This window comes from Erinaceus europaeus, chromosome 10, assembly GCF_950295315.1.
Source record: "Erinaceus europaeus chromosome 10, mEriEur2.1, whole genome shotgun sequence".
Taxonomy (NCBI): domain Eukaryota; kingdom Metazoa; phylum Chordata; class Mammalia; order Eulipotyphla; family Erinaceidae; genus Erinaceus; species Erinaceus europaeus.
In genome coordinates, this window is record NC_080171.1 from 110,749,541 (window position 1) to 110,770,305 (window position 20,765).

The 20,765-nt window shown below is 44.1% G+C and overlaps 1 long non-coding RNA gene across 2 annotated transcripts; it reads right to left on the bottom strand.

Annotated features, from left to right (window-relative positions):
• Nucleotides 1-1,331: 1,331 nt before the first annotated feature.
• LOC132540936 (uncharacterized) lies at nt 1,332-17,080 on the bottom strand. Of its 2 annotated transcripts, XR_009552139.1 has the most exons (4): nt 11,615-17,080; nt 11,457-11,528; nt 1,679-1,751; nt 1,332-1,557 (listed from the first exon to the last, which is right to left on the bottom strand). It is a non-coding gene; the product is annotated as an uncharacterized LOC132540936 (long non-coding RNA). The 2 variants fall into 2 exon arrangements; XR_009552138.1 differs by having other exon boundaries at nt 11,457-17,080.
• Between the last annotated feature and the right edge of the window lie 3,685 nt (nt 17,081-20,765).

The window sequence follows — 20,765 nt, forward strand, 5'->3', positions numbered from 1 at the left end:
AATAATAACTACAACAATAAAACAACAAGGGCAACAAAAGGGAATAAATAAATAAAATAAATATTTAAAAAAAAAGAAAAGGAAAGAATAATTTTTGACAAATAAAATAAAGATAGTTGGAACCTAGCAAGTAAGTGTGTGCTCTCTCCAGGGCAAGAATGGAAAATAAGAGTAAAGTGTTAGGGAGTCGGGCGGTAGTGCAGCGGGTTAAGCGCACGTGATGCCAAGCGCAAGGACCATGTAAAGATCCTGGTCCAAGCCCCCGGCTCCCCACCTGCAGGGGAGTCGCTTCACAGGCGGTGAAGCAGGTCTGCAGGTGTCTATCTTTCTCTCCTGTCTCTGTCTTCCCCCTCCTCTCTCCATTTTTCTCTGTCCTATCCAACAACAATGATATTAATAGAAACAACAGTAATAATTACAACAATAAAAACAACAAGGGCAACAAAAGGGAATAAATAAATAAAATATAAAAAATTAAAAAAAAGAGTAAAGTGTAGAAATCCTGATTGAAGGACAGTGGCTGCAACATCACTGCAAAGTCAGGGGCAACTAAGATGGTGTGAGGGCGCAGAAGCCACGGTTCTCCTCTGTTGATCTTTTTAAAAAATATATTTTATTTATTTGTTTATTGTTTAATACAGACAGAAATAAATTGAGGGGTTGGGGGAAGAGACAGAGAAACACCTGCAGCTCTATTTCACCCCTCATGAAGCTTTCCTCCTGCAGGTGGGGACCAGGGGCTTGAATCCGGATACTTGAATACTATAATGTGTGAATTTAACCGGGTGCTCCACCACCCGGCCCCTCCTAAAATGATCTTCACTGACTGAACATCCAAGTGAGAGGATGACAGGACATGTGCTTGGATGTCTACAGCTAACTCTGTCAACTATACTCAGAGGAATGGTAAGATTGAAGGGAGCTGGAGTGTGAAGAAGCTTGAATGTGAAGGGTATGAGAGATTTAAGAAAGGCTATGAAGGGACAGAGCTGGGTTGAGAGAGGATTGTTTCAAAATGTGGGAGGAAATGATGTGACAGATACACTATGCTCTTCCTACTAAATGTCCCCAGAGTTCAGGGTGACCTCTCATTCACAGGAAAACAATTTTTTTAAAAGGATGATTGGTGACTGTGTTCCGATGCGAGTAAGTTCATAGCAAATGCTAAAGAAGAGAGTGGCCTGTTACAGGGCAAGTCCTAGAAGAGCGAAGGACTTAATTAGGGCTGGAGAGATGGTGACCAGGCTTAGTCAAGCACGGGCACTCTTCCATGGTGATGGAGGAACAGAAAAGTGGTATGTATATTTAGACAGCTTTACAATGATGGAAAAGTGATAGAAGATGGAAGGAGTCTATCTTTTTCTCTAAGAGATTGCAGAGCTTGGGGTCATTCCTTGCATCTGAGCAGGAGGTAATGAAATAGCAGTTCTGAAGGAAGTGGAAAACAATTTTGTAGTCATCTCTTCAAATGAAAGAACAAAGAGCTGTTTAGGAACCCATTGTAATTGGATTGGTGATCTTTGGTAATCCTGAAGTGTTCTCTTTGCCTTCAAATTCCTGGAAAATAGGAAGAGAGACACAGTTGTTCAGAAGGACTAGCCCACCAAGACTAAGTACATAGGGGGAGACTCACCCGAGCATGAGAAATTGCAACAAACTGAATTTGAAATGCACTCACCTACAGTGTAGAGGGGTCCACTCCGCTAGAACATTCTGAAGGAAGTTCAGTGAAAAGAAATTCAGTGTCCACCCTGCAAATGCCAAGATACTGGAATAAAGGAAGGCGAGGGGAAAATGAGATCCTTTTGACTGATAGAATCTGTTGGAATTCTGAACAGAAAAGCTCACTTTATGCCTCAGTCCTCCCTCTAGAGCCACCACTTATGTCACTTGCCTGGCACCAAGAAGTGAGGAAGACACTTCTCTGGAGAAATCAGAAGTAATATTCTCCTATCTACATTTGCTCAACCCATCGTGGTTCACCCTGGGTACATCCCTTGGAGATGAACTACTCTAGGAAGAACTTTTCCACAAGGAAACTTGAGATTTAACCTAGACAAATGGAAATAGCAGGGTTTGGGAGAAAGTTCAGGGTGTTAGATTTGCATGCCAGAGGCCCCATAAATCCTAAATTTGGTCACCAGTGCCACCATAATCCAGAGCTGAGCAGTGACCTGGTCTCTCTGTGTTTTGTTTTTTTTTCTTTCCTCCAGGCTTATTGCTGAGGTTCAGTGTCTGAAAAATCCACTACAAATCCACTGCTCCTGTGGCCATTTTTAAAAAAAAATTTTTGGATAAGACAGAGAGAAATTGAGAGGAGGGGGAGATAGAGAGGGAGAGAAAGATAGACACCTGCAGATCTGCTTCACTGCTTGTGAAGCGACCCCCCTGCAGGTGGGGAGCCAAGGGCTTGAACAGGGATCCTTGTACTGGTCCTTGAGCTTCACACTATGTACATTTAACCCAGTGTACCTCAGTCTGGCCCCCTCTCTGTGTGTTACTTTCTCACATAAATAAATAACATCTTTAAAGATTTAAAAATAAAAGAAACAGAAACAGGAATCAGTGATGGGAAAATACATACCTATCATTGACGATGATATTTCAGCTAGACCCAAAGAAAAAAGGAGAAATTCACATAAAGCATGGGATAAATTATTATGTAAGGAGAGAACAACATTATAGAAAGGCCTCGGGATGGGAACGAGATTAACATATTTTTTTTTAAAAAAAGAAAGATTCATGTTGCTGGTTCCTAAGGAATAAGAGGAGAGGTGTGGGGAGTCCGGCAGTAGCGCAGTAGGTTAAGCGCAAGGAGTAGGAATCCCGGTTCGAGCCCCTGGCTCCCCACCTACAGGGGAGTAGCTTCACAGGCAGTGAAGCAGGTCTGCAGGTGTCTATCTTTCTCTCCCCCTCTCTGTCTTCCTCTCCTCTCACCATTTCTCTCTATCCTATCTAACAATGATGGCATCAATAACAACAATGACAACTACAACAACAAAAAAATAACAACAAAGGTAACAAAAGGGAAAATAAATATTTTTTTTAAAAAAGAGGAAAGGTGTAAGACAAATGTAAGAGCTAGGAGACACCAGACTTTATAGATTGGTGGATCATAGTTAGAGTTTGACTCCTTTCCTGCATATGCTGAGAAGTCACTGAAGCAGGGTCACTTGGAGACTGACTATGGTTGATTCTGTGTGAAGAATTAGAGGTCACAGAAAGATGAAGATGACTTGCTCCAGAGAAGTCAAGCAATTTTTCCCAAGGCCACAGAGCTGAGCAGTGGCACAGCTGCTCCCTTCCAGGTGCTTGATTTCACTCATGTAATCTACTGCCTCTCTTCACATATGGGGTTCAAACGTTTTGAGAAAGTCAAATAGATTATTTTCTAAATATGAAACATATTGGATGCTGAATCATTTGTAATGAAAAAAACCAAGTGATAGAATTACAAATGAGGCTGAGAACGAAGGTTCAAATAGAAAAATTTAAAGGAAATTTTTAGGCAATGGGACATCCATGATATGATCGAGTTCAGGAAATATTAATAATGGACAGATATGACAGTTTACATGAGCAAGGAACAAAGCCAAGATAAGGTGACTAAAGCTAAATAAAGATAATGATGATGATAATGATAATAATAATAATAATAATTACAGATCTCAGAAAAGCAAGAAGCAGACAATAAGGGCCAGAGGCAGTAACTGCAGGTGTTAATCAGGAAAAAATTCTGCACAGGCCTTCATCTCAAGATTGCTTGGCCATCCAAACAAAATGACTTTGGCAAAGAAAGCTAATCAGATTAAACCAGTAGCAGTAGCTTCTCTAAAGAAAGCCTGACGCAACTTTAAAATGCCTACATATTCGTTGAGTATGGTTTAGGATTCAGAAATAGTTTCTCAGGAACAAAACAACTGCTTGCATCTAGACTCAGCACCAATGAGTTATGAACCCCCAATTTCTGTAGCTTTTAGTCAGTCACCTTGGTATCATGCTTACATGTCAGATGGCTGAATCAGGACTTTTAAAGATCTTTAAAAAAAACAACAACATAGAAGTCTTTTGTATTCTGTATTTTCTATCAAATTATTTTAAAACTTAAAGTATATATATATATATATATAGAGAGAGAGAGAGAGAGAGAGAGCCCAGTGAAAATTCTGGCCACTCAGAGCGATACTCCTTAGCCAGGAAGTGACATCATGAGCAACAGGATATGTATCTTCCCAGATTTTCTACATGTACAATGCTCATTTTTTATTTTAAAAACAAGGTGATTGGGAGTTGGGCGGTAGTGCAGCGGGTTAAGCGCATGTGGCGCTAAGCGCAAGGACTGGAGTAAGGATCCCGGTTTGAGCCCCCAGCTCCCCACCTGCAAGGGAGTCACTTCACAGGCGGTGAAGCAGGTCTGCAGGTGTCTATCTTTCTCTCCTGTCTCTGTCTTCCCCTCCTCTCTCCATTTCCCTCTGTCCTATCTAACAACGACAACAATAATAACTACAACAATAAAAAAGGCAATAAAAGGGAAAATAAATAAACAAGGTGATTGTGCTACCTTATTCATAGATCTTTCTGACTAGCCACGTCCTCTTTCAACATAAATATAATGAAAGTTCTTTTTTTTTTTTTTTAACTTCCTACTCAGTATTCCACTACAGAGATGCATCATCTTTTATTTGCCCAGTGGTTATCCAGTGAACACTAAGAGTTGTTTCCAGCTGTCCATTTTTACAAAGAACATTAAAGTCGATATCCGTGTAAGGTTCCTTTGCTCACTTATGTGATTGTTTCTGTGTGACAAATTATGAGAAGCATATTGCCAACCACATGAGATAAGTTCTAGGAAGTATAATAGCTTGCTAAAAGATTAGGACTTTTAAATATCTGATGCCCACTGCCATCATTCTATTCTAGAAGTTTGCATTAATTTACACTCATTGTCCCTAACACTTTTGCCAATAGTGGATATAATCACTTATCAGCATTGCCAGTTGAGCAAGTAAAACATTCTCATTTCTAATTTCATGTTCTTCCTTATTAATGATGTTACTCATATTTCCATATGGTTCAAATTATTCCACATTTTTTTCCAAAATTAGTTATTCATCTCCTTTGTCTATTTTATCACTGGAGTTTACTGTTTCTGAGGATTTATAGCATATTAAGGCTGTTAATACCTTATCTAAAATTAGATTTATCTAGTGTCCCTTAGCAAACAAAAGCTGCTTGATTTTTACATAATTAAATATACTTATCTTAGTTTTCTTTTTCAGTTTCTGGGTTTCCTGTCATTCTCTACCACTTGCATGACCTGTTCTTCCATGTTTTCTTTTAGTTATTTTATGTGTCATTTTGATATTTACATCTTTAATCCCATGGGGGTAATTTTATATTTGGAACAAAGTGATGTTCTAACTCACGATCCCAATATCATTATTTTCTTTACCTTTGTTAGTGGATACATTAGATTAGAAATCTCAACATCTATTTTGTCTAGTTTGAATCTTTTAGAAAGATTGAAATATCTCCCCAAAATGTTTTCTCATCCTTCCCAGACACTGAGGATCTTGAAGTAAATCACATTCAATTACTTAGATGTACTCATGGAGAAGTTTTGGGAGAAAGTCTGAGTCATCTTCCCATGACTCGAGTGTTGTGTGAAAAGTTGTCATCTGTAAGGTCATTTAAAATTGGATCCAGAGAACCATGACAGAGAAATGTAGACTTTGATGCCTATCTCTTAGAACTGGGCTAAAGACCTTTAAACTGACCCAAAAGCAATTGTTTTAAGAAACCATCAATTGTTTGAGAAATTATGAAAACAGAATTGATAATTATGGACTTTTGGGTGAAGGGTAGAATCTATTAAGTTTTTTTTTTCATCCTTTCTATACAATCAGTAATCAATTAACTTTAGCCCAAGAACAGTTTAAGTCTACTGAAACTAATCATCTCCTTTCTTTTAACCACTTATCCTCTTCCTCTTTTGGGGGTGCTTGAGTCCAGGTCTTTTAGTGCACTGTGATGCAATTAACCAGGTGTGCTACTACCCAGGCCCCATAAGCACAGTTTTTCAATACTAACATTTTGCCCAACTATATAACTAGACTCTCCTATTACTCCAATGAAAGCTTTAGTTCTCCTGTCTTCTTTAGATAGGTGAACATATTAAATTCTATTTTCCATGTAATCATGAAAATTCCTTTTATTCAAACTGCTTAATTTAATGTCCAGTAATAGTGAGTATTCTTGGTTATTTTCCTATTGAAATTTAAGAGTCTTCATTGGGTTTATGTTAAGTAAATGATTAAATGTCTTGAAAAAAAAGAACACTGTTCATATATTAGTAAAAATAGATTTTTTTTTGGCAATAAGCAAGTCTTGTCTAGACCACACTTAAGTTTTTCATTGATCACAACAAAATGCCATTATTTCTGACCTCTCTCTCTCATATATTTATCAAATGCACATTATATTTACCAAAAAAAAGGGGGAGTCGGGCGGTACTGCAGCGGGTTAAGCACAGGTGGCACAAAGTGCAAGGACTGGCATAAGGCACAAAGTGCAAGGACTGGCAAAGTGCAAGGACTGGCATAAGCACAGGTGGCACAAGGTGCAAGGACTGGCACAAGGACTGGGAGTTCGAGCCCCCAACTCCCCAACTGCAAGGAAGTCACTTCACAAGCAGTGAAGCAGGTCTGCAGGTATCAATCTTTCTCTCCCCCTCTTTGTCTTCCCCTCCTTTTTCCATTTCTCTCTATGCTTCCCAACAACGATGACATCAATAACAACAATAATAACTACAACAATAAAACAAGAGCAAAAAAAAAATAACTACAACAATAAAACAACAAGAGCAAAAAAGGAAATAAATTAATTAAATTAAATAAAAATTTACCAAAAAAAAAGGGCTGAGGAGAGCCCAGGTACTTTCTCTGCAAACCTCTGATTTCTTTTCAGCTTTGCTGACTTACAGCAGAATATCCACCTGACCAAGTAACTAAAAGTGCTGGAATAAATGAGGGATAACTCTACCAGGTCAGGAATGGCTTTCACAGTTGCACAAGCACCAAGAAAAATGAACACCAATTTCTCCAGGAGACATATAGATGTTTTCCTCCATTTTTCACTTTGAATGAGGTATATATGTTCTAGAGAGGTTTTTTTCCCCCCATTTTTAGCATACGGCTACATACTACTTTTTCTATAGTTGCAGGGGGTTAGGGTACAAGTGAGTTGTATGGGGATGGATATCCTAGAAATTGGTGTTTGATTCTAAGCTCAGGTTCTAAGGATTTGGGGGGAGGTACAATTATAATACAAGAACGAGCTAAAGAGAAAGAGACAAAGGCTCCATCCAACAAGGTGTATGTGGCTAGGGAGACAGCTTGATCACAGAGCACAGGATTTGCAGGCACGAGGTCCCAGGAGACACTCATGGCAAAGCATATGCTGCTGTTGAGTGGTGCTCTGGCCTTCTCCATAAATATATATATGTATATATATATATATATATATATATATATATATGTAATTAAATTTTAAAAATCAACCATTCAAAATAAATCTTCAAAGTCATATGAGGTGATGTGTTTTCCAGCTAACTACAACCTCCCATATATGCATCCTTGCTCTGTGAGGGTTTATTCCATGCACTACAAAACTCATTAAATACCTCTTACTCATAGGAATTCACCCCAGAGAGCATCCCTATTTGGGGGTTGTATCATCAAACTGTTGGGAAGTTTCTGGGGAGCACAAGTACTTTGGCCTTTTGTGCTTGTGTAAGCTCCTGCAGGATGAAGTAAGGGAGGGATTCAAGGACCTGTCTGTCGAACCTGCTGGTCAGGCCTGATGCAGTGGTCAGTGAGGATGCAGTGATGAGCCAGCCCCAACACAAGATGAATCTAGACAGCTGATGAAGTGGGAGAAGCCAAAGTGCCAGGGACAGCGCCTCTCTGTGATGTCTGCAGCTGGAAGCTTGGGGTAGCTGAGGTCAGATATATTCTGTGACCTGTGCTGCTGCCCTCTCATAATAAAGTGGTCACCATCCTGTGCATTGGGGAAGGTCTTACGTGGCTTGGATCTTGGGGCAGCACACATCTTAACATTAGAAAGGATCAAGGTGCAGCACCTTTCAAGGAAGAACACCACCTACAGATCAAGGTCAAGTAGACCCAAGCTTTGGTAACTTTTTATTATGATGATCATTATTAGTGATTTAATTATGATTCACAAGATTGGAAGATAACTGGATACAGCTCCACACAGTTCCCACCACCAGAGATCCATATCTCATCCCCTCCATTGGAAACTTCCCTAGTCTTTTTTTTTTTAAATATTTCTTTATTTCCTTTTGTTGCCCTTGTTGTTTTATTGTTGTAGTTATTATTGTTGTTGTTACTGTTGTCGTTGTTATTGGATAGGACAGAAAGAAATGGAGAGAGGAGGGAAAGACAGAGAGGGGGAGAGAAAGATAAATACCTGCAGACCTGCTTCAAGGCTTGTGAAGCGACTCTCCTGCAGGTGGGGAGCCAGGGGCTCAAACTGGGATCCTTATGCCAGTCCTGTGATTTGCGCCACCTGTGCTTAACTCACTGTGCTACTTCCCTATTTATCCCTCTGAGAGTATAGATCAAAATTCTTTATGGGGTGCAGAAGGTGGAAGATCTGGCTTCTGTAATTGCTTCTCTGCTGGATATGGATGTCGGCAGGTTGATCCTGGTAACTTTCAAGTCTAGTTTCACTGAGGTACATGTTTGAGCTGGATATTGGGGGATATTTTGGGGGAAAAGTTGGCTATGAATGTGACCTAACTAGACTGGACAGCATGCACCCCTCCTTGGTATGAGTGCTTGGAATTAGCAGTCCAAGTGGACAACCTGGCAGATCCTGGTCCCCAAACCTATCTCTTCATGGGGTTGGCCTGAGAATAACATGTCCCAAAATAGGTGGAAGCTGCCAGATGGTGTGGGCATGCTGTGGTGTCTTGGAAGTATGTTATTACTACTGCTGGGAGGACAGCTAAAGCACGTGCCTGGCGTATATAAGACATGGGTAGTATTCTTGGCACCATTTGAATGCTCTATATGCATTAGTTTCTGCTCTGGATGTTGGGTCTCTTTCAAGAATTTTTTTTTTCTGGGGAGGTACACCATATCAGTATTTGACCAGGAGGACCATGTCCTTGGATGAGTCTTGAGAGCTTTGGGGAGGGCTGGAATCATGCAAGTTCTTTCTCTAGAGCAAAGCTGGAAAGTCCTAGAGAGAGGAGGAGTGTGATTGATTCAAAAAACACCCAATGTGTGATGTCTATCATGGCCTGGTCATCATGGGTGACTGGACTCTACTTGGTATATCTCTGCCTCATCTTTGCCAGCTTCCTACCAGCAAGTAACGACATGGTGTTGTTTGTCTTGCCTGACTCCACTAAGTCACTGTCCTCCATATCCTCACCTTTCTATCCTTTGCTACCTTAGCTTTTCACAAGTCTGTGAAAACACTGTCTCTAGCTTCCTGCATCCAAATTCATTCTGCTCACCGCCCTCAGCTGTCTCCCATAGCACAGCTTTAAGCAAAACATCTATTTCCTTTGGAACCACAGCATGATTGGAACATTTGAGAATGAGTGGGGCTATATAGTAAGGACCAAGGGACCTCAGCCAGTCTTGGCTAAGGAAGCCAGTGTGTAAAGTGAGCATGAGAGCTGGCAGCCTGCCTCTCTGTCTGAAGGAACACCTTACATTTAATCAAAGCTAGGAGTCTGCACGCCAGACATTCCTCAGTTCTTCTCATAAATTAGCTCACTTCCACCTCTCAATAACATTAGGATTAAGTACAATTGTCACTATTATACTAGTGTCCATGTGAAGGAACTGAGGTACTGGGTTTCATATGACTTACCTCAGGTCACTTAGAAATGATTGGGGCTAGTCGACCCTATGGAGCTGCAGAGCTCTGGGGTTCAAACTTTCAATTACTCCCCACATCAATTCTCTCTTTGTAAATTTTGATGTAATGAGAGAGAAATACAGAGAGAAAGATAGAGAGAGAGAGAGAGAGAGAGAGAGATACAGAGAGAGAGAGACCAGAGTGCTGCTCAGCTCTGCTTTATGGTAGTAGACGGGATTAAAGCTGGGATTTTGGAGCCTCAGACATGAAAGTCTTTATTTTGCATAAACATTATGCTCTCTCCCCAAGCCCCACACAGATTCTTTCTTCTTCTCTTTCTCCTTCTTTTCTTTGTGGTTTAACCAAAGCACTGTTCACTCTGGTTTATGGTGTTGTCAGTGATGGAATCTGAGACCTCTGTACCTCAGGTATGAGAGTCTCATGCATAAGCCACTGTGATTCCTCTCTCTCTCTCTCTGTCTCTCTCTCTGTCTCTCTCTCTCTCTCTCTCTCTCTATATATATATATATATATATAATTCATTATTGAATAGACAGAGAGAAACTGAGAGGGGAGGAGGAGATAGAGAGAGGGAGAGAGACAGAGAGACACCTGCAGCCCTGCTTCACCCCTTGTGAAGTTTCCCCCCTGCAGGTGGGGACCAGGGGCTTGAACCAGCATCCTTGTGCACTGTAATGTGTGCACATAACCAGGTGTGCCACCACCTGGCCCCAACCACTGTGATATTTCCTCTGCCTCTATACTAATTCTTACCGTGTTCTGTTTTGTATTTAAAACTTTATATCACTTTTGGAGATCATGTCATGTCCTCCTGTGAGCTGTTAACCTACCCAAATCATGTACTAGCTTCACTGTATTGGCCACTCAGCGTCCTCAGGTCCAAGGCCCAGGCAGATTTCTTGCTGTTCTCTTGCTTCAGACTTCACAAACCCAAGACTTCCCCACAGTTCTCCCTTGACCCTGATCTCCAGTCTTCTTGTCATCCTCAGACAAGTATTTCATCTGGTGTCTCCTGGTCTGTGGAATACTCACACAGCTTTAAAAATGTTGGTGAAATCCCACTTTTTTCATCCATCTTTCTTCAGTATCGTATATGTCTCTCTGGAACCCCTTTTAACACAAGGTCTAGTCTTTGATAGTTATGACAGAAGAAATTCTTTCTGCAATGTTTCCAACTTATTAACCTTGAGGGCTTGGCTTAGTTCTTGGCTCCTGGTCAACAAAATTGTATTAATTGAAAGAGTGTGAATGATAGGGATAGTTCATGGTCAGAGCCTCATTCAGTTTTTCCAGAATGTTTCAATAGATGGAAGAATTATCATAATCTCTTCCAATCCATCTTTGGTCCACTCTGGTATGCACTCACCCAATTGAACTGAATGGACAGTATAGCAGAAGTGCCCCTTTTAAATGAACTGTAACACACATTTGTGCGTGTACATGCACTTGTACACACACAACTTTGGTTGATCACACCATTTCCCTGCGTAGACTGATTGTTAGGAGATTGATAATAATAACTAATATATATCACTTACCTCATGGTGGACATTCTATTAAGTAGTTCATAGGTCTTAACTCGTTGTATCCTCAGGCTGACACCATGGTTACTAGAAAGAAAAACAGATGCAAAAGGTAACTGGAGAAAATAACCTGTAGGAGTCACATAGCTCATGGGCGATGGATGTGAACACACCATAGCCTGCTTCTCATCACTGAGCTCCATTCCATGTTCTCCCAGGTAGCCGCTGCTGAGAGCATGTTTCTCTGCTATCCTGACAGTATGCCCACGTGGAAAACCCTGAGAAGATCTGCACACGGCATGGAGCTAAACTGAAATCTTGTGTATTTCAACTGAGTTTCTCAGTTTAGTAAACTGGAAGTTTCTCAGAAGACCAGAAGTGTGGTCAAGCACCCAACTTCCGGGCTTCCTGTGCATTTACCAAACTGATAGTGTTCATTCTAATCTTGCTGAAACAAACCACACCTGCAGAAGACAACGTTTGTCTCTAAATCTGTCAATGTGCATTTCAACTGTGTAATTTCCTCTTGGGCCCACTACAGTTAGGCAAAGAGAAAGTAATGGGTGAGCCAGAATTTACCTGGGGCTGCTCCTCTGTCAATGCCAAAGTTGCAGACCCTTTTCTGCACTTACATACATGAAGCTTCAACTGGAGTATCATCCTTTCAAAATGCCACAAGCGGTGCTGTGGATGATCTGGTTTGACTCTGTCAGATCTCAGATGAGGGAGTAGCATTCAGAAACGAACCTTTACTGAGTATGGGTAAGGTATTTCCAGAACCCAGCCACGTGCATTGTAGACACAGCTGTTCGGTGCTATTACCCCATGCATGTTTTCACAGAATGCTTGGCTTAAGATTGGCCTTGGTGACTGCAGCTGCAAAGCCTTCTGCATCTTACTCTTAGTAAAGTAATGTTTGCTAGGACACATTTCACAATTTTCTATTTCACACTTTTAACCCTGCTATGTCCCAGTTGCTGACTACCTGTTGCTACAATACTTGCCCCATTGCTTGAGGTTCTGCTAAGAATGCAACTCACTTCTTCTGAAGTCCTGACCTTTTTTTAGTAGTTTCCCTTGCTTCTTTCCCACCTTTAATTAATTATTTATTTATTTTTTGGAAATTGCCTTTCTTTTGGCACATTCACTTACATATATTACTTAATCTGAGTGAAAATGCTAACTGAAACATGTACTATCTGTGAGGGATGAATTTAAAGCGTGTTTTTTTTTTTTTTGTAATGGGGCACTTACAGCATTTTCTCCCTGTTTTTGCAGAATCACCTCTTCTGGTCTTTCCTTTTTTTTTCTTCTTTTTATTGTTGTAGTTGTTATTGTTATTATTGTTGTTGTCATTGATGGATAGGACAGAGAGAAATGGAGAGAGGAGGGGAAGACAGAGAGGGGGAGAGAACGATAAACTCCTGCAGACCTGCTTCACCGCCTGTGAAGCGAATCCCCTGCAGGTGGGGAGCTGGGGCTTGAACCGGGATCCTTAAGCCAGTCCTGGCTCTTTGAGCCAAGTGCGCTTAACCCACTGCACTACCGCCCGACTCCCTTCTTTTTTTCAATGCTTTGAAATTCCTTCAGACCACCAGCCGCTTTTGTCTAGGGAAATCATGTAGCTAACGTAGAGATTTAATTTCTTTCTTTGCTTGAGCAAGAACTGTTTAATAGAAAACATTTCAGCTTCTCATACTTTAAAGCTTTGCTTCTATGGGGGTGTTATTTGACCATATTTTATTACTCGATTTCCCACAAAAACTAGTTTTTAAAGAGTAACATCAAGCCTGCTAATGGAACTCCTGCTGATGGAACCACATAGCAGAATCTGGGGAATTGTGCCTCTGAGGATGAAAATAAAGTGAAAATTTTTAAATACTCACAACGTATTGGTCCATGGCTCAGATAGGTAGAAGACAGGAAATCAGAGAATGTGAAAGTTTGGCATGGGAAAGAATCCGAAGAAATAGTGAGGATACTTGGGGAAAAGATATGAAGTGTGGAAATGAAAGACAGTATAAAAGCAAAAGAAAGAAGCAGCATTCCAGGAGGTTTCCGCCTAAACATCCAATATCTCATTAAGTCAAACAAAATACCAGCATAAGTCACATGTTGATGGCTATGGGGACATCTCCTGTGGTGGTCATGCAACTTCTACCACATTAGATTTTTTTTTTTTTTAATAATGAACAAGTCTGTGGGATAAGAGGGGTGCAATTTCACGCAGTTCCCACTATCAGAACTCAGTATCCCCTCCCCTCCCGATAGCTTTCCTATTATTTATCCTTCTAGGAGTATGGACCCAGGGTCATTATGGGGTGCAGAAGGTGGAAGGTCTGGCTTCTGTAATTGCTTCTCCAATGGACATGAGCATTGGCAGGTCAATCCATACTCCCAGCCTGTTTCGGATTAGATCACATTCTAAACCCCCCAGTTTAAAAATAAGACGATAGCCTGTGGATTTCTAGAAATTGTCTTTTTTTAAATTTATTTATTTGTTATTGGATAGAGACAGAGAGAAATTGAGAGAGAAGGGGGAGACAGAGGAGAAGAAGAGAGACTGAGAAATGCCTGCAGACCTGCTTCACCGCCTGTGAAGCAACTTCCCTGCAGGTGGGGAGCCGGAGGCTTGAACCGGGATCCTAACCAGTCCTTGCACTTTGTGCCACATGCGCTTAACCCGCTGCACTACCACCTGACTCCCAGAAATTGTCTTAATATGTTCATGTGACAAATAGGACAGACATTCTTTAATGATCACAAGATAGCGAACAGCGAATGGATTTGAATACAAGAGAATAGACACTGGCTGTGGGACAGTGGACCTGCTGTAGGTTGTCAAAGGGTTGTTGCCTGCCTACAGAGAAATATAGATAAGGATGTATCTGGGTGGCCAGGTAAGGGGCCTACTTCGAGGGGGACAGGTGGTGGCACACCTGGTGACGCACCTGGTTAAGTGCACATAGTACTAAGCACAAGGACCCACGCGAGGATCTGGGTTCAAACCTCCAGCTCCCCACCTGCAGGGGCAATGCTTTACAAGCGGTGAAGCAGGTCTGCAAGTGCCTACCTCTCTTTCTCCCTCTCCTCTCTCTCAATTTCTGTTCTACTCAATAAAATGGAAAAAATGGCCACCAGGAGCAGTGGATGTGTAGTGCTTGCATTGAGCCCCAGCAATAACCCTGGAGGCAAAAAACCAAACAGACAAACCTTAGAGGCAACAGATACCTCCCTTCTCAGGGATATTTCTGAGGAAATTTCCCATCAGAGGAAACTCATAGTCCTCCTTCCAGTTCAGGAGGAGTTTTGTTGTTGTTTTTTCTTTTCTCAGTATGGGGTTCCATGCTAAGTGGTTCCACCATTCCCAGCCACTTTTTTTTGTTTGTTTTGTTTTAAATATAGGGGACAAGTTAGTGAAGGAAAGACAGAGAGGAGAACCAGTTGCAGTACTCCTTCACTACTCAGTGAAGCTTCCCCTCTGCAGGTGGGTACCAGGGGCTTGAGCATGAGTCTTCACACATAGTAGTATGCACATTTTCCCCCTTTTCAGTACATTATTTGAACAACTGAAACACGATGTCCCCATCACTCTGTCCTTCATCAAAGCAATCTAGGCGTGGGCGTAAAGGGGCATGATCTACCTGTAAGGGGACATTCTCATGCCACGGTCTTAAGTTCAGTTCACCTGAATTCTCATTGTGTGCAAATTTGCCAAAGAAGGCCCAGGATAAAGGTCTCTAAATACATCTATTTCCTTAGGTATCTATCTTAAAACAGTTTGCAGTTGTAGGGCACTTCCTATCTGTGTTCAGAAGTCACATTCTTAGCTGATCTACTCTCATGTTCTTAGATCCACTTAGTGGGAAAGCTTGTTGGGATTATGAGGCTAAGCGTGTTTAGCTATCATAAGCCAGTAGTTTTCATCACAGCCACCAGTGCCCATCTCCCTCTACTTCACTGTCCCTCCTTCTCCCAATCCTGAGACTGAGAACAAGGAAGCTTTTGAACTTTTTGCTTCCATGAGAACCTTTCATCCTTCCAGGAAGCTAGTCACAGTCCTGCTCCACAAAATCAGGCATCTGCTGTTAAACTTCTTAAAAGTGTACCCACCCTGAGTAATTTGTTTCAGATGCCTTGGGCTTTACATCCCATTTACTCCTGTTAATCTGCAAATACTTGCCTATTCTGGAAATGATCTAGGCTATAATGTTGAACACATCACCTCTTGGGCAATGTGGACAGATTCCTCATTGTGTTGTTTAGTGGTTTCCTAATCACCAGGAGGAGCTAAAGAGTTTTTTTTTTTTTTTTAAAAGATCTGTGTATGCACATGTTCTTAGCAGCACAATTTGTCATAGCTAAAAACCTGGAAACAACCCAGGTGTCCAACAACAGATGAGTGGCTGAGCAAGTTGTGGTATATACACACAATGGAATACTACTCAGCTATATAAAAAATGGTGACTTCACTGTTTTCAGCCAATCTTGGATGGACCTTGAAAAATTCATGTTAAGTGGAATAAGTCAGAAACAGAAGGATGAATATGGGATGATATCACATTCTGGCAGAAGTTGAAAAGCAAGATCAGATGAGAAAACACAAGTAGAACCTGAACTGGAGTTGGCGTGTTGCACCAAAGTAAAAGACTCTGGGGAGGGGGTGGGGGTGGGGAAAATACAGGTCCAAAAAGGATGACAGAGGACCTAGTGGGAGTTGTACTGTTATATGGAAAACTGGGAAATGTTATGCATGTACAAACTATTGTATTTACTGTCGAATGTAAAACATTAACTCCCCAATAAAGAAATTAAGAAAAGAGCAAATTTTTAAGCGTATACTCCTGCTATCATTTACACTAAGCTCATTTCCAAGTAAGGTAGCAACAACAACAAAAAAAATGATTATATGGTACAAGTACAACCTAGAATGCTTCCCGCCTCCTCTCCCCCAAGGATTAGTGGAGCATCAGACTTCAAAATTCAGCCTAATAAGCCAGTTTTCAGGTTCAGAGAATTCCTCCACTCTCACTGCCTGGGATGACTTCATGCATATTTTACCTTTCTTGAATTTCAAGCTGTTATGCCAGTCATTTTGCTCTTCATTTAAAATGACTTTGGATTTCTACAAAATTGTTCAAAAAGCAAAACAATGTGGAGAATATGCTACAGGTAGGGGAGATTATGTAGGTCAGTTTAGAATTTCCAAGAACTGACTGTATTGATAAGGAATTTCATCAAAGAGAGGTTTTCAAAGTTCTAACAAAGTTTATTCCATCAAGGAAGTCAGCTCTTTGAAATAAATATCCAAGTGTGTACTGACTTGCAAAACATGCTCAAACATTCTTGTATTTGTGGACAACTGAAAAAAAATGAATTTGGGGAAGATATCAAAATCTTTTATACAAGTTGCCAGGACCTTGCTAATAAAACAATGTCCCAGCTAAACTACGAGCAAGTCCATGTTCTGGACCTCAACTTTGCTCTTGGGGGAAAATTCTGAAATGTAGACAAACAAACAAACAAAAAAAGATACGTGGAGAACATTTCTTTAAACATCACTTTTGGGGGTGATTATGCACAGTGTAATTAACGTGAGAACTGGAAGACAACAGCGAGCTCAGCAAGGCAAAGTTTTCTATTGATGTTTGTAAAATGTTGTATTTATTATTTATTTTTTATCACTGATAAAAGCCATGAAAAGTCACGGGAGTGGGGAAGGGAGAGGCTACCAGTCCAAGCACTGCGGGAGGCCTGCCCCCACCTGTCACCTGCCCAGCTGGGGCCAGCCCTTCCTCGCGTCACCGTCAGGAACATGGCTCCCCGCGCAAAAGGCGGGCACCGGCCCTGGGTCACCTGCGGGCGCGCCCGGGAAGCCACGTGCCTTTACCGTCTTTGGCGAGATGACTTCAGTCACCGCGAGATGACCTTTTAAGTCTCTGGCCCAGGAATGGTGGTGGCGGTAGTGGTGGGGGGTGCCACCCATCTTCAATCGGGGCCCCAATTTCCATGGCCGCCAGAAAGAGACGCGGGTCTCGAGCTCCGAGAGCTCCAGCGCCCCCGGCCTATCCGCACGCGCGGCAGCTGATACCATGCGCCGACCCCGGCGCGGGGTGGTGGTGGTGGTGGTGCAGGGGTGCAAATGGCCCCGGTTTCCCCGCCGCGTTATGCAACAACTTCCCTGCCGTCCATTTCGTCCTAACGGAGCGGCTGCTCGGCTCTCCCTAGACGGGCGCGGGGGCATCGTGAGCGCCCCGGGGCGCAGCACCGCCCGGCCCGGCTGGGCCGCTCGACCGCCTCCCCTCCTCTGCCCTCCCCATGGCTGCCCGCCGCGAGCGCCCGCAGCTCAGCGGCTCCCACCCCGTCCCTCCGCCCCGGAGAGAGGGGTCCTCCCGGGACTGTGCGAGGCGGCCGAGGCAGAGGTGGCTGCCACGCCCGGGCCGCTGCAGCCCGCGGCCCCGCGCTCGCTCGCCCCGCAACAGGTAGCCCGGCCGGGGCAGCGCGCTCCAGGGGACAAAACAGCGCCCCGGCGAACGGGCGAGGCTCGCCGGGCTCCCGGAGGCACCGCGGCGACCCGGAGAAGGCGGCCATCCGGCGACGGCGGGGGTCCCGGGCCCCTCCTCAGCTCGTCCCGGTCGAGGCGGCCAGTGCGGGTCGTTGCGCAACCTCGGAGCCAAGCGCGAGCGCCGAAGTCCCCTGCTCGCCGGCGGCGGAGGCAGCGAACGGGAAGGACGCGGCCGGCCGGCGGCGCCGGTGGCGAAGGCGAGGGCGGCGAAGGCGAGGGCGGGGGCGGGGGCGGGGGCGGGGCGCGGCGGGGCGGGGGGCGCGGAGAGCCCGCCCACAACGGCCGCGGCCATTGGCGGCGCGCGGTGGGCGGGTGCGGGCGCGGCGATTGGGGCCCCGGCCGCCCGTCACGGCGGGGCTGGCGGGCGGCGACGTAGCGCGGCGCTCGGAACTGACCTACTAACACACATCTCCCGGCGCGGCCACGGCGCCCGCGGACCCGGCGCGCCCGCCTCCCGCGCCGCGCCCTCGCTGCCGCCCGTTGCCCGGGAGGCCCGGCCAGATCCCGAGCCCCGAGCGCTGCGGATCTCCGCTCCCGGCCAGCCGGGCCGCCGGCCTGAGAGCAGGAGGAACACGGTAAGCGCTCCGCCCCCCTCCCGCCGACCCGGGCCCGGCGTCCCGCTCCCCGCCCGCTCCCGGGGCGCGCGGCCGGCGGGGCGCGGGGCGCGGGGAGGGCTGCGCGCGGGACCCGGCTCCGCGCGGAGCTAGCCGGCGGCGGCGAGTGTGCGCGGGGCATTCATTACATAAACTTTTGCTGTCAGGATAGCACTCGCCACCTTAAGGTGGCTGCTTTGATTGCAGCGCTCTCCCGCCGGCACGTAGTCCAGGGCTGGCTTGCGCTCCCCCCGCCACTGTTGCATAATGCCTCCTGATTTCAGGAAAATTGATGTTTTGGTAGAGTAGAGCGCCGGGGGAGGCTGGAGCGAGGCTGAGCCATCGCGAGCGGGAAGGGCAGCGCTTCTCTCCTCTCTCCTTCCTCGGCCAGCCAGGCTTCGGCGGGGAGAGCAGAGGGGGGCTTTGGGGGGGGGGCGAGGAATGGGTTATCGTCTTGATTTTTCTGATTGAGAAGGAGGGTTGGTAGTGTGCGCAGCATTTGTGTCAGGGGCAGTGTCTGCACGGACGCTTTCCACCCTGCTTGTTTGGAGAGTGTCTTGGCGGCGCTCGGGAAAGGTTGTGGGATTTGTCCTTGCATACATTGCATAATCTGCCCACTGTGAAATATTGGTCGGGATCATAGGCTGATGTGGGAATGTGCGCTTACGTCGGCAATGATTTGGTAATTTTAGCGCAGCTTTGGATATTAGATCATCTACATCGATACTACGTGTCCCAAATCCGAAAACGTGCATTTTACAACATTCCTACTACAAAACGTGAAAGAAAGAATTCTTGGGTTGAATTCTGAGCTTGTAATTCTCACCCCTTTAGAGGTTCTGAGCTATTATTTTAAAATCTGGGACGAACCATTGTGACATTTACCCACCTCCCTACCTTCCCAATTCTGATGCATTCCGTTCGATCAGCCCTTTTCCTCACCTTATTGTTACTGCTTTTTCAGACAGAAGACAGATCACATAATAGTTTCCTGGAAATGTTGCATTATGTAACTGCCGAATTTGCTGGCAGTAAGCATAGGAAGAGAGAGCTAATTACCTGATTTTATATTCTTGCTTCAAAGGAAGAAACTAGGACAATCTCAGCCTTTAAAATGTCACTGTAACAGTTTTTTTTTTTTTTAATAATTTAAACAGGAAAGTAGACAACCCGGTAAGCATTGAGTTTGAGTTTGCTCATGTTGGGGAATGTGAGTCTTTTGCCTAAATGAAATGAGCGTTCTTCTAAATTTAGCCCCAACTATCGTATTTTAACAATTGTGGCCTCACTGTGCTATTTCTGGGGATTTTTTCCAGGGCTGCGTGCAAATACAAGTTCAAGGCCATTTGCTGTAGTTTTAACTATACGCCTTCAGAGACCTTTGATAAGATTGTATTTTTAGGAAGGCATTTCGCGGAGCGTGGTGATTTGCTGGTTGCTGACTCCCATTTATCTTTTTAAAGGACAGTTTAGGAAAGTGTTTTTCTCTGAGAACAGCAGGGAACAGCCAAGTGTCTTTCAGCCTTAGCTTTTGTAAATACCAGCGTATGAGAGCACAAGTGTTTATTTATTTATTTATTTTACTTCCAGACCAGATATGATTTGCGGGGAACAATTGTAGGTTAGTAGATTGTATTTTTGGGCTGGATACTCTATTTTTATAAATGAGTATATAATGCACTCCGATTTAATTTTTTTTAATTATTATGGAGTGTAATTATATGTGATTATGTATATGATGGTGTGTATTGTTAGTTCCTTCTCTCCCTAAGGTAACATTTAAATGGTTAAAATGCAGTTGTTTTTTTTTGAAGGGGGGGTGCATTATAGTCATCACTGGAACAAATTGTATTTCCCCTAGATAATTGCAATCGCTTTCCAGGAAACTGATATTGCTTCTAGCCCCCTGATGCAGACCCCGACCTACTTCGGAGGTGGGTCTGGGAGCCCCTAGCCTGTAGTGAGTGTGTAGCGCCACCTTGCGATCCTGACCTCCAGTGGGTGCAGGGGTTCCCCCTTGCCCTTTAGGGCCTGAGGGGTTGGGGTGATGTGGGGTAGATGACTGGTTGGGATCTCCTGGTCGGGGGCTAGGGAGAGCCGTGGGCGGTGCTGCCAATGGGAGTCTCACTGCTTCTTGCTCTTCTTGCCCCCTCCCCACATTCCTTT